The following is a 12,379-nucleotide window of genomic DNA, read 5'->3' on the forward strand; positions in this document are numbered from 1 at the left end:
CGCTATTAAAACACTGAAAACATTTTTATTTTTTGACCACAAAGGACCCATAAAATCAAAACATGGTAGTAATATTTTATATTTTTTTATGTCACACGACTAAGTACAGCTGTTTATTAATTCTATATTTTCAGTAAGGTATACTAAAATTATTTCAGTGAAACATAGAAAATGTCAGCAGAAGAAAAGACCATCAAGTCTGTCCCATTTTTATTTAATTTTATTTTTGCCTAAAAATAGGTCTTGTTTGTCCCAAGCATGTTTAAATCCACCTACTGTTGACTGACTCACTACCTCTGCTGGAAGTCTGATCCAAGCATCAAATACTCTTTAAGTAAAACAATACCAAGATTGCTTATGAACTGTCCTCCAGCTAGTTTAAGGTCATGTCCCTGTGTTTTTGGTCCTGTCTCCATATTGAAAATATTGCCCTCCTGAACCTTATTCACACCCTAAGGGTCCATTTACACTGCCTGCATGCCAAACACTCAATTTTAGTGTGTCATCTGTCATTTTTGGGCTGCAAAGAGACTCGGCAGGGGGCAGTGTGGTGCTCTTTTTAGCATATCACACAGTTTCCTTTTTTTTTTTTGGTCAACTTTGTTTGAAGTGCACAAAAGACCAGTTACTGTTGCTCTCACCAAAAAATATATTTAAATAAACATTTTGCACCCGGAGTTCAGCTTTAAACTGTACAGAATTGGAAAAAAATCTGTGTGTGTGTGTTGTGTGATGGGGGAGGTTAATATACTCAATAACGAATATGAATAAATCAGATACTCTGTGCAACCTCCAATAGTGAATGTAACTTAAAATAAAACAAAGGAATAGTGAAAGTTTACAGTAATACCTTGGATTATGAGCATAATTTGTTCCAGAAGCATGCTTGTAATCCAAAGCACTCATATATCAAAGCGAGTTTCCCCATAAGAAATAATGGAAACTCAGATGATTCGTTCCACAACCACTGCTGGTGTATGCAGTACTGTATGTGGCCAGAGATGCAGGAGCGCTGGTGTATGCAGTATTGTATGTGGCCAGAGGTGCAGGAGCGCTGGTGTATGCAGTACTGTATGTGGCCAGAGGTGCAGGAGCGCTGGTGTATGCAGTATTGTATGTGGCCAGAGGTGTAGGAGCGCTGGTGTATGCAGTATTGTATGTGGCCAGAGGTGCAGGAGCGCTGGTGTATGCAGTATTGTATGTGGCCAGAGGTGCAGGAGCGCTGGTGTATGCAGTATTGTATGTGGCCAGAGGTGCAGGAGCGCTGGTGTATGCAGTACTGTATGTGACCAGAGGTGAAGGAGCGCTGTTGTATGCAGTACTGTATGTGGCCAGAGGTACGGGGGCGCTGATGATGCTCAGAGACCCTCGGGAACTGATGACACTTTCGGGTGCTCCGAAGCACGTTACGTCCACCTTACCCAGCTGGGAATGTCTCAGAGTTCCTCAGGAAGAGCTGTGAGCCACCAGCGCCCCCGGACCTCTTGCCACATACGGTAATATATACACCAGCGGCTTGAGTCCTGCTCGTCTTGCGAGACAGCGCTTGCAAATCAAGTCAGGATTTTAAAAAAAATATATAGCTCATCTTGCAAATGCTTGTATACCGCGTTATTCGCAAGCCGAGGTATCACTCTATCTCCAAATATTCAGAACGTTGATACAAATTACTACTATTATTACTACTTACTACTGTATTCCCACATAAATTAGCCTCACAGCAAACATGTATATACTTCATCAAGGTGACAATGTTCTGTTTTCCTTTGGAAGAAGTCACAGGAAGCGATGAAACGAGTCAGTGGGAAGCTTGGTGATGTCATCATGCCACCAGGAAGGATCTTTAAACATAATTTGTAAACAATTTCAACATGTGTGAAAAAGATGCATGTTCAACTTAATAAACATTATTTAAAGTGGACCATGCTCAGAAAATTGTGAATACTGTACTATAAATTAATAAAAACAGTCCATCAAAAGTCCATAAATTCTTCAGTGATGAATTGCCCATCATAACACCATCACCATAAGGCAGTAGTCTCTGCAGATTACACCCGATGTGTCTGATTAAGATTTCCTACTCACCAGAAGAATATGACTCTTTTAGTTAAAAAGAAGGTCAGACAAGATATAAAAGGTACCATAGCGTAAAATTGTTTATTAAAATGCCATAAAAACAAATTGCTTACATTCAAAAGTGCCTTCTCCCAGCAATGAGGATAACCGCATATGACACTAGGCAGGAATCATCAGCCACCCGGCCTGCACTCGTGGGTCAGCGTGCGTTCCATTGCCATAGGTTGATAAACCGGAAGTTTGGGACTCGGAAGTGACGTGACCAAAATGTGCCTCAACGTACGTTTCATTTTACAATGTCATCAGGAAGCCACTAGTGTCATATGCGGTTATCCTCAGTGCCAGGAGAAGGCATTTTTGAATGTAAGCAGCCACTAAAAAAGTGTTTATTTGTATGGAAAGCTAAGTTGAACATGCATGTTTATCACACGTTAGAATTGTTTACAAATTATGTTTATAGCACTTTATCACTAGCGGCCTCTACCACTGTTTTCAACCACTTAAGTTAGCACTGTCTATACTTTGAGGGGAGCAGCTGTAATTAATAATATTATTATTATTATACAAAATGTATATTGCGCCAACAGTTTACGCAGCACTTTACAATATAAAAGGGAGACATTATACAATACAAGAGGATTAGCTTACACTCTAATACGGTGGGGCAGGTGGTACAAAAGGTTGTAACTGTGGGGAATGAGCTGATGGAAGTGGTAAAAGGTTAGCAGGAGGTGTGATAGGCTTCCCTGAAGAGATGAGTTTTCAGGGATTGCCTGAAGGCAACTAGAGTAGGAGATAGCCGGACAGGTTGAGGTAGAGCGTTTCCAGAGGATTGAAGAGGCTCTGAAGAAATCCTAGAGACGAGCATGGGAAGGAGCTTGATATTAGGAGGTCTTGAGCAGGGCCGTCTTTAAGGCAGGGCAAAAGGGGCAGCTGCCCTGGGCCCTGTCATTGTTGTGGGGCCCAAAACAGCTGCCTCACACTTGCCAACTATCCAGGTTTAAATTCCCTGTCCCTTGAAGTTTTAGTCCTGTGCTGTGTCCCGATATCTCAGTGTGAAGTGCTGGTACTAATGCTGCCCAGCTCTGCCCTATTGTTGTGTACATATGACTCACCTGCAGGCCCTGTGTTTACATGTAAATAACCTGCATTCATATGTAAATAACGGCGACGATACTAAGTAAATAGCTGCGGGCAGCGGCATTGATATAAATATAATAAAGGCAGCATTCATATGTATATCATGCACCCCTGCAGTGAGGAGATGATGTGCTGTAACATCTAGCAACCAATCGGTGAGCCGTAATGTGTGCTGTAACCTCTAGCAACCAGTCAGTAAGCAGTAATGATATGCCTTAACTGCTGGCAACCAATCGCAATTGCTGCCTGATCTGATACAGTAAACTGATTTTAAGTTTAGCTGCTATTTATTGTATGTCTCAGAGCAGGTGGCGAGTGAAATTGCATGGGAGGGCCCCAAGAAAAATTTTGCCCAGGGTCCATTCAGTATTAAAGACGGCCCTGGTCTTGAGAGGAGCGCAGAGGTGATATTTGGAGATAAGATTGGTGATGTAGCTCGGGGAAGAATTGTAAATGACTTTGCATGTTGTGGTTAGTATTTTGAATTTAATTCTCTGGGCAATCAGGAGCCAGTGTAGGGAATGGCAGAGAGGGGTGACAGACACTGAGTGATTGGTAAGATGGATAAGTCCGGCAGCAGCATTCATGATAGCCTGAAGAGTGTATAGCCTATGGAGAGGTAGGTCAATGATAAAAGAGTCTAGGATTACAACTAGTACCCTAGCATGAGGGGAGAGATTGATGGTTGCATTATTGATTTTGATGGAAAAGTCATGGAGGGGGGCATGGGCAGGGGGGAATATTACCAGCTCGGTTTTAGAGAGATTTAGTTTAAGGAGGTAGTGTGACATCCATGCTGATATGCCAGTGGGATCAAGTGACCAAGGGAGAAGTTGTAGATAGAGAAGAGAAGGGGTCCAAGAACAGAGCCTTGGGGGACCCCACAGTAAGGGGCAACGGAGAGGAGGAGACATTGTGATAGTTAGGAGGAGAACCAGGATACAGCAGAATCTTGGAGGCCAAGGGAAACTGAGTTTATTGAGAAGGAGTGGGTGGTCAACAGTATCAAAGGCCGTAGAGAGGTCAAGCAGTAGGAGTATGGAGTAGTGGCCATTGGTTTTAGCAGTTAGTAAATCGTTAGTGAGTTTTAGTAAGACAGTTTCTGTAGAGTGCTGCGAGTGAAAGCCAGACTGTAAGGAGTCAAGAACATTACTTTCACTGAGGTAGGAGCTAAGATGGTTGTAGACTAAGCATTCACGTTTAGAAGTGAATGGGAGCAATGAGATGGGTCTTAAGTTGTTCAGGTTGGTAGGGTCAAGTGAGGGCTTTTTAAGAATGGGAGTGATCTGTGCATGTTTTAGAGGGGAGGGGAAGGTGCCACTAGAGAGGGAGAGATTGAAGATGTGAGTGAGGGAGCATAAAATAGAAGGAAAGTGTGACCGTAGAAGTTGTGAGGGAATAGGATCCAGGGGACAATTGCTTCGGTGGGCATCTGAGAAAAGTTTTGTAACCTCTTCAGTAGCGGCCAGTTCAAAAGAGGAGAGTGTTGACTGTGCTGTTAGGCCAGGTATGTTGAGTGGAGAAGATGTATGCACAGTGGAGGTGTCTTCACGTATTGCATAAATCTTGTCTTTGAAGTGATTGGCAATCTCTTGGGCAGTGAGTGAGTTAGTGGGTAGAAGGGGCGGGGAACGAAGCAGAGAGTTAAAGGTTGAGAAGAGTCGATGAGGACTGGATGACAAGATATTAATGAGAGAGACAAAGTAGGCTTGTTTGGCAGCATGGAGGCAGAAATTGTGTCTCAGGAGGGCAGATTTATATAGAGTGAAGTCCTTGAGTCTCTTGAGATTTCTAGTGTTGTCAGTTTGCCAGGGTTGTAATAGTGGGGGCCTGATTCTGCGTGTACTTAGAGGAGCAAGTTCGTCCAGTGATAATGAGCTGTTGTAGACGAAGTAGCCAGGTCAGGACAGGACAGGGGAGAGATTATGTCATATAGGTGGCCAGTAGCAGAATTAACAATATAAGGGTTAATGTGGCAAAGGTTTCTACAAGTAACTGTTTGCTGCTTGGAGGGATGGGTGGTTGGATGCAAGGATAGAGTGAAACTGATGAGGTTGTAAACAGAGAGAGGAAAGGGGGTGTTGGTGAGGTTGCCAGGAGTGCAGAGATGGGAGAATACAAGGTCGAGGGTATTACCATTGGAGTGACTGGAAGTGTGTGTCCATTGGGTTAGGTGAAAAGATGAGGTTAAGTTAAGAAGTTGAGCTGCAGTTGGGCTGTTACCATTGACAGTCACTAAGAATGAGAGTAGGTATTTCAGAGGAGAGAAAGTAGGGTAGCCAGGCAGCGAAGTCTGGTCCAGGAGGCCGATAAATTGCTGCAATCCTCAGAGAATTGGGAGAAAACAGGCAAATACAGTGCATCTCGAAAGAAGAGAGAGGGAGGGATAGGAAGGACTGGATACAACTGACATGTGATGCTGTGGTCTTACCCTTAAGGGGGACATGTACCTATTCAGTATATATTTAAATTTTCTGTTTTAGGTGGTGCACTACTGAGGATTAGTGCACTAATTTTTTGAGTGTATTTTATCGCAGTAAGCGGCATTGGAAGGCTAAAACAGCGGTCTCCTGTTATCAGAACCCCAGCGGGTGCACATGATCTCTATGGAGTGAATACTTTGCTGATGTGTACCCACTACTTTGGAGGTGAGCACTTTGGAGCCTGCACGGACACCTGTGAGGAGGATATCCTCTTTGTGACGGTTGGGGATCGCCTGTTGGAGAAAGCACCCAAGGATTCCAGTGTTGTGGTTTCTATCCCTTTTATGGTTCACATTGTTTTGATATAAATCAAGGTCACATGCACAATTAATTTAATTCATTTTTATTTTGAATTCATTTTAAATTCATTTTGATGATATATTTGTATATATATGTAGCACTGACCCCCAAAGAAGCTACTGGTTTTTGTTGGGCTTACCGTTACCTCACCTGCTCAATGTGTCCGTCTTAGGGGTCCCGTTGTAGAGTGGATTAAATAATATTAACTCCAACACTTAGTCCTTTTTCTGGATGTTTATTTAACAAAAACACACACTTTTGCAATAGAGGGGTAGAGGATAAGGGGAATTCAGGTACCTTTATAGTTTTGCGGGTTAAAGGTATTTCCTTGATCCAGAGGACAAACGATTTCCACAAGCTGGATCTAGCAACCACCAGACAGGCCTCTCTCACCGACCTAGCAGCCGATCATATGCTCAAAGTCTCTGCCACAGACTTGATAAGTTTAGCGATCTTGTTATGCAATCCTCTGCCATAGGAAGGCACAATAAGCTTCTGGTTGCAAAATTAAAGAGGTTCTGCACAGTACCTGATTCTTTCAACCGACCCGGCGATACTGTGTGGTAGACAACCCAGGATGCATCCTCCAACTGAGTCTCCAGGCTCTTCCATGAGGCACCAGCTTTATTGCTTGGCCCTCTTCAGAAAAGTCTTCCCCTGGATCCTCCAGTTGCTTGGCTTCTCCCCTCAGGCAAGACAGCATCTCTGGATCAGTAGGTCCCAGAACCTCTGGGCCCACGCTTCAGTTGGGAAGCCTCAGGCCAGCCGGCCAGGAGGGCCATGAGGTGGGGAAAAACGAACCCCAGGAAATGGCGTCGGTACCTTAACCACTTCCCGACCAGCGCACGACGATGTACGTCGACAGAATGGCACGGGCAGGCATATTGGCGTACATGTACGTCCAATCTTCAATGCCGCCCTGCCAACGGGAGCGTGCCGCCGGCTGCGCGCTCCCGCGCTGGCCGGGACCCCCGTGAGTCCGGACGCGGGACCCGCGGACTCGATCACCACGGGCATACCCGCGTTCGTCTCACGGGACAGCTGAATGGAGGAAATGCCGTGTAAACAGCATTTCTCCATTCTGCCTAGCAACTAGTGACGCTGATCTCTGCTCCATGTGATTGGAGCAGAGATCAGTGTTCACTAAATGAAAGCCCAACCCCCCCACAGTTAGTAACACACCCCTAGGAACACTTAACCCCTACACTGCCACCCACTGGTTAACCCTTTCACTGCCAGTGTCATTTACACAGGAATCACTGCATTTATATAGCAGTGATTACTGTATAAATGACAGTGGTCCCAAAAATGTGTCAAAAATGTCCGATGTGTCCGCCATAATGTCGCAGTCACAATAAAAATCGCTGATCGCCGCCATTACTAGTAAAAAAAAAAAATAATAAAAAATTATTAATAAAAATGCTATAAAACTATCTCTATTTTGTAAACGCTATAACTTTTGCGCAAACCAATTAATAATCGCTTATTGCGATTTTTTTTACCAAAAATATGTAGAAGAATATGTATCGGCCTAAACTGAAGGAAAAAAATGTTTTTTATATATTTTTGGGGGATATTTATTATAACAAAAAGTAAAAAATAATGCGTTTTTTTCAAAATTGTCGCTCTATTTTTGTTTATAGCGCAAAAAATAAAAACCGCAGGGGTGATCAAATACCACCAAAAGAAAGCTCTATTTGTGGGGAAAAAATGAGGTCAATTTTGTTTGGGAGCCACGTTGCACGACCGCGCAATTGTCAGTTAAAGCGACGCAGTGCCGAATCGCAAAAAGTGGTCTGGTCTTTGACCAGCAAAATGGTCCGGTCTGAAAGTACCCTTACCCAGAATGCACAGCGGGTAGACCACTCCCACCGGACTGTTTCTGAGCAAAAGGGTACCCAATACATTTAGCTTGTTGCATTCCCAACACTTACCGGTGGTGGCAGCGACACCCACGGCCAAGTGGAAACTAGTACAATCCAGCCAAACTGGTACAGAAGCCAGAACTTTATCATAATTAGCCTAAGCCAAACTGCAGCTTCAGACCAACTAAAATTCACAAAATAATAGTACAGCGGGTAAAATACCAGCGAAATATATATATATATATATATATATATATATATACTGTAACAATCTTAGTATCTTAGTATACAGTACAGACCAAAAGTTTGGACACACCTTCTCATTCAAAGAGTTTTCTTTATTTTCATGACTATGAAAATTGTACATTCACACTGAAGGCATCAAAACTATGAATTAACACATGTCCAATTACATACTGAACAAAAAAGTGTGAAACAACTGAAAATTTGTCTTATATTCTAAGTTCTTCAAAGTAGCCACCCTTTGCTTTGATTACTGCTCCGCACACTCTTGGCATTCTGTTGATGGGCTTCAAGAGGTAGTCACCTGAAATGGTTTTCACTTGACAGGTATGCCCTGTCAGGTTTAATAAGTGGGATTTCAAGCCTTATAAATGGGGTTGAGACCATCAGTTGTGTTGTGCAGGAGGTGGATACAGTACACAGCTGATAGTCCTACTGAATAGACTGTTAGAATTTGTATTATGGCAAGAAAAAAGCAGCTAAGTAAAGAAAAACGAGTGGCCATCATTACTTTAAGAAATGAAGGTCAGTCAGTCCGAACAATTGGGAAAACTTTGAAAGGGTACCCAAGTGCAGTGGCAAAAACCATCAAGCACTACAAAGAAACTGGCTCACATGACGACCGCCCCAGGAAAGGAAGACCAAGAGTCACCTCTGCTGCGGACGATAAGTTCATCCGAGTCACCAGCCTCAGAAATCGCAGGTTAACAGCAGCTCAGATTAGAGAACAGGTCAATGCCACACAGAGTTCTAGCAGCAGACACATCTCTAGAACAACTGTTAAGAGGAGACTGCGTGAATCAGGCCTTCATAGTAAAATAGCTGCTAGGAAACCACTGCTGAGGACAGGCAACAAGCAGAAGAGACTTGTTTGGGCTAAAGAACACAAGGAATGGACATTAGACCAGTGGAAATCTGTGCTTTGGTCTGATGAGTCCAAGTTTGAGATGTTTGGTTCCAACCACCGTGTCTTTGTGCGACGCAGAAGAGGTGAACGGATGGACTCTACATGCCTGGTTCCCACCGTGAAGCATGGAGGAGGTGTGATGGTGTTAGGGTGCTTTGCTGGTGACACTGTTGGGGATTTATTCAAAATTGAAGGCATATTGAACCAGCATGGCTACCACAGCATCTTGCAGCAGCATGCTATTCCATCCGGTTTGCGTTTAGTTGGACCATCATTTATTTTTCAAATAGGACAATGAGCCCAAACACAGCTCCAGGCTGTGTAAGGGCTATTTGACCAAGAAGGAGAGTGATGGGGTGCTGCGCCAGAGAACCTGGCCTCCACAGTCACCGGACCTGAACCCAATCGAGATGGTTTGGGGTGAGCTGGACAGCAGAGTGAAGGCAAAAGGGCCAACAAGTGCTAAGCATCTCTGGGAACTCCTTCAAGACTGTTGGAAAGCCATTTCAGATGACTACCTCTTGAAGCTCATCAACAGAATGCCAAGAGTGTGCGGAGCAGTAATCAAAGCAAAAGGTGACTACTTTGAAGAACCTAGAATATAAGACATATTTTCAGTTGTTTCACACTTTTTTGTTCAGTATATAATTGGACATGTGTTAATTCATAGTTTTGATGCCTTCAGTGTGAATCTACAATTTTCATAGTCATGAAAATAAAGAAAACACTTTGAATGAGAAGGTGTGTCCAAACTTTTGGTCTGTACTGTATATATACATATATATATATATACACATATATATATATATATATATATATATATATATTATATTATATATATATATATATATATATATATATATATATATATTTATCTAGAGCTGCACTTTTTTATATATAAGACCCATTAAAGGGCAAAGCGAGTGGTGATCTATATAAGGTCAAAGTGCTAAGGTGAGCACAAAGAGTGACTGGTGGTGGTACTCACTGAAGAGTGGTGATATATGCATTATTGTTTTGAGATAGTTATAGTATTTATCAATTGTTTGGTTTAAGGAATTGATGCGCAACTATATGAATGTTGTGCAGCACTTTTTATAGATAGTCACTTATTATACTTGCCTTTCCTCTGGCTTCTGTAGTGTAGTGAAGTCACCATCCTTCCATTCTAAGTACTCCAGATCTTGTGAGATTGGAGCCACTCAGCATTCCCCGGGATCTCACTAGAAGGATGGTGACAGACACTGCAAGCAGAAGCACAGGTGTAAGGTAAAAATGTTAACTAACCCCCCCCCAAGCTTACAAATTCTTATATGTAATGGTGGTATTCATTTCCTTTTTTTTGTAGGATTTCTTCCCTTTATTTCCACCTGGTGATCTGAACAGCGAGTCTGTTGTTTTTCAACAGGACAGGGTTGGTCTTGCAGATTTAGCAGAGGGTTGAAACAAACCATTTACTACTGACAGGGGTGCTTAGAATGATCAGCTTTAATTTGTTTATATAAAACCTTTATCCCAAAAGGAACAAACGTTTTTTTTTTCTTTGTTGTAACTCTAAGCCCTTGTACACACGGTCGGACAAAGTTGTTGGAAAATCCGATTGTTCTGAACGTGATGACGTTATTTCGTTACGACGGGACTACATTTAGGCTAGTAGCCAATAGCCTTGGTCTAGGAATTTGATCTGAGCATGCGTGGCACTTTGTCTGATCGGAATTCTCTACACATGATCGGACAAAGTCCGATCGGATCATGTTGTCGAAAAGTTTTATAGCCCAGCACTAAAACTTTGTCCGTCGGATATTCCGACGGAAACAGTCTGATGGAGCCCACACACTGTCGTATTATCTGACAACACGGTCCGATCGGACATTTTCCATCGGAATATCCGACCGTGTGTACAAGGGCTTAGGGCTGGTTTACATCAGATGCATTGCAATGTGTTTTTATTCTGCATCAAAAATGCATGGCCAGTGTTTAACATGGATTCCAATGGCCCTAGTTCACACCAGTGCAGTCAAGAAAAGTAGAACATGTTGCATTTTTACTGGACGGAATGTGGCAAACTGGATACAAAACACAGCAGAACGCACATGTCCTCAATCGAGATGAAGAAAAAAAGAAAAGAGGAGAAAAATGCAATGGGATGCATTCAAAACATGCATGCAGAAACATATCTGGAACACAGGAATTGTGGTGTGAAGTGTAAGCTAGAATTTCATTTTTTTAATTTGTTTAGTACATTTAAATTTTCTAGTACATCACACATTCTCCTTCCCCATTATATTACCAATGCCACTGTCCAAAGGTGCCCCCTGTGCTCCTTCATCCAGAGAACTCTAATACGAGAGGTGTAAAAAAAGGGGGGGGAGCCTAAAAAAAGACAATTAACACACACATTTAATGATTGGTAAGTTGCAATATAATATATTTTTGGCTTTGGGTATTGCCACTTTTTGTGCAGTATTTTGAGATGCAGAAATGCACCATCTTTAAGACTTCAAGAAGCTAATTTTTTTATTTTATTTTTCTTTGGAAGAATAAGCAGTTTAAAACAAAAAAGTTTTCCCTCTCTAGTTGTCCCATCCCCAGCAGAGATTTGAGATCATACACCCAAGTGTTTCATGTCAATGGGTGTAAGCTAGCAGATCTGCCAGACAGAGATCTGTGTGTGTGTGTGCGTGTATAGCAGACCAGTCAACCAAACTGCAGGTGGTGGCAAGCTGCCCAAAGTCACGTGCGTCAAGGAACCCCTAGCAACCATTGGAGGAACCCTAGGGTTCCACTGAACCCTGGTTGAGAAACCCTGCTCTATAATATGAAATAAATACCACAGGAAAGGTAGAGCCCCTTTCATAATGCTCATGTCAGGTATGCAGATCTGAGAACAGTAGTGAAGAGAGATGCTTTTAGGTTTAATACATATACATTAAATTAATTGTATACCTCATGAAATATAAAGAAAGCATATCTCTCTATAGTGTGTACTTATCTCAGTCATGAGTACTAAGTGTCACTTCTGTCTGCTGCCTCATTTCTCTGCTATCTGTCCCTACTGACAAGTTTTCCTGCAACCAAGAGGAAAAAGGTGACAGGAGTGGGATCTGCAGCATGCAGCCTGTGATTGACAGACTCAGCTCTGTTACTGTGAGCTGTGTGAATGGTGGGTGTGTCACTTCCCTCCAATCAGCTCTCACAGCTCTCCTCACTGAGCTCTGCAGTGTGTAAATTTAGCTCTCCGCCCCCTGTTTTCTGACAGCTCAGACAAGCTTTGAACGGATGTAGAGAAGAGAAGACTGCAGATTAACAGGTTCATATGTAGCCTGCTACACCTTATGTAGGAGGATTTATTTCATCTCTGTGTA

Source organism: Lithobates pipiens, unplaced genomic scaffold, assembly GCF_037356315.1.
Source record: "Lithobates pipiens isolate NorthernLeopardFrog02 unplaced genomic scaffold, aLitPip1_a1.2 Scaffold_16, whole genome shotgun sequence".
Taxonomy (NCBI): Eukaryota; Metazoa; Chordata; class Amphibia; order Anura; family Ranidae; genus Lithobates; species Lithobates pipiens.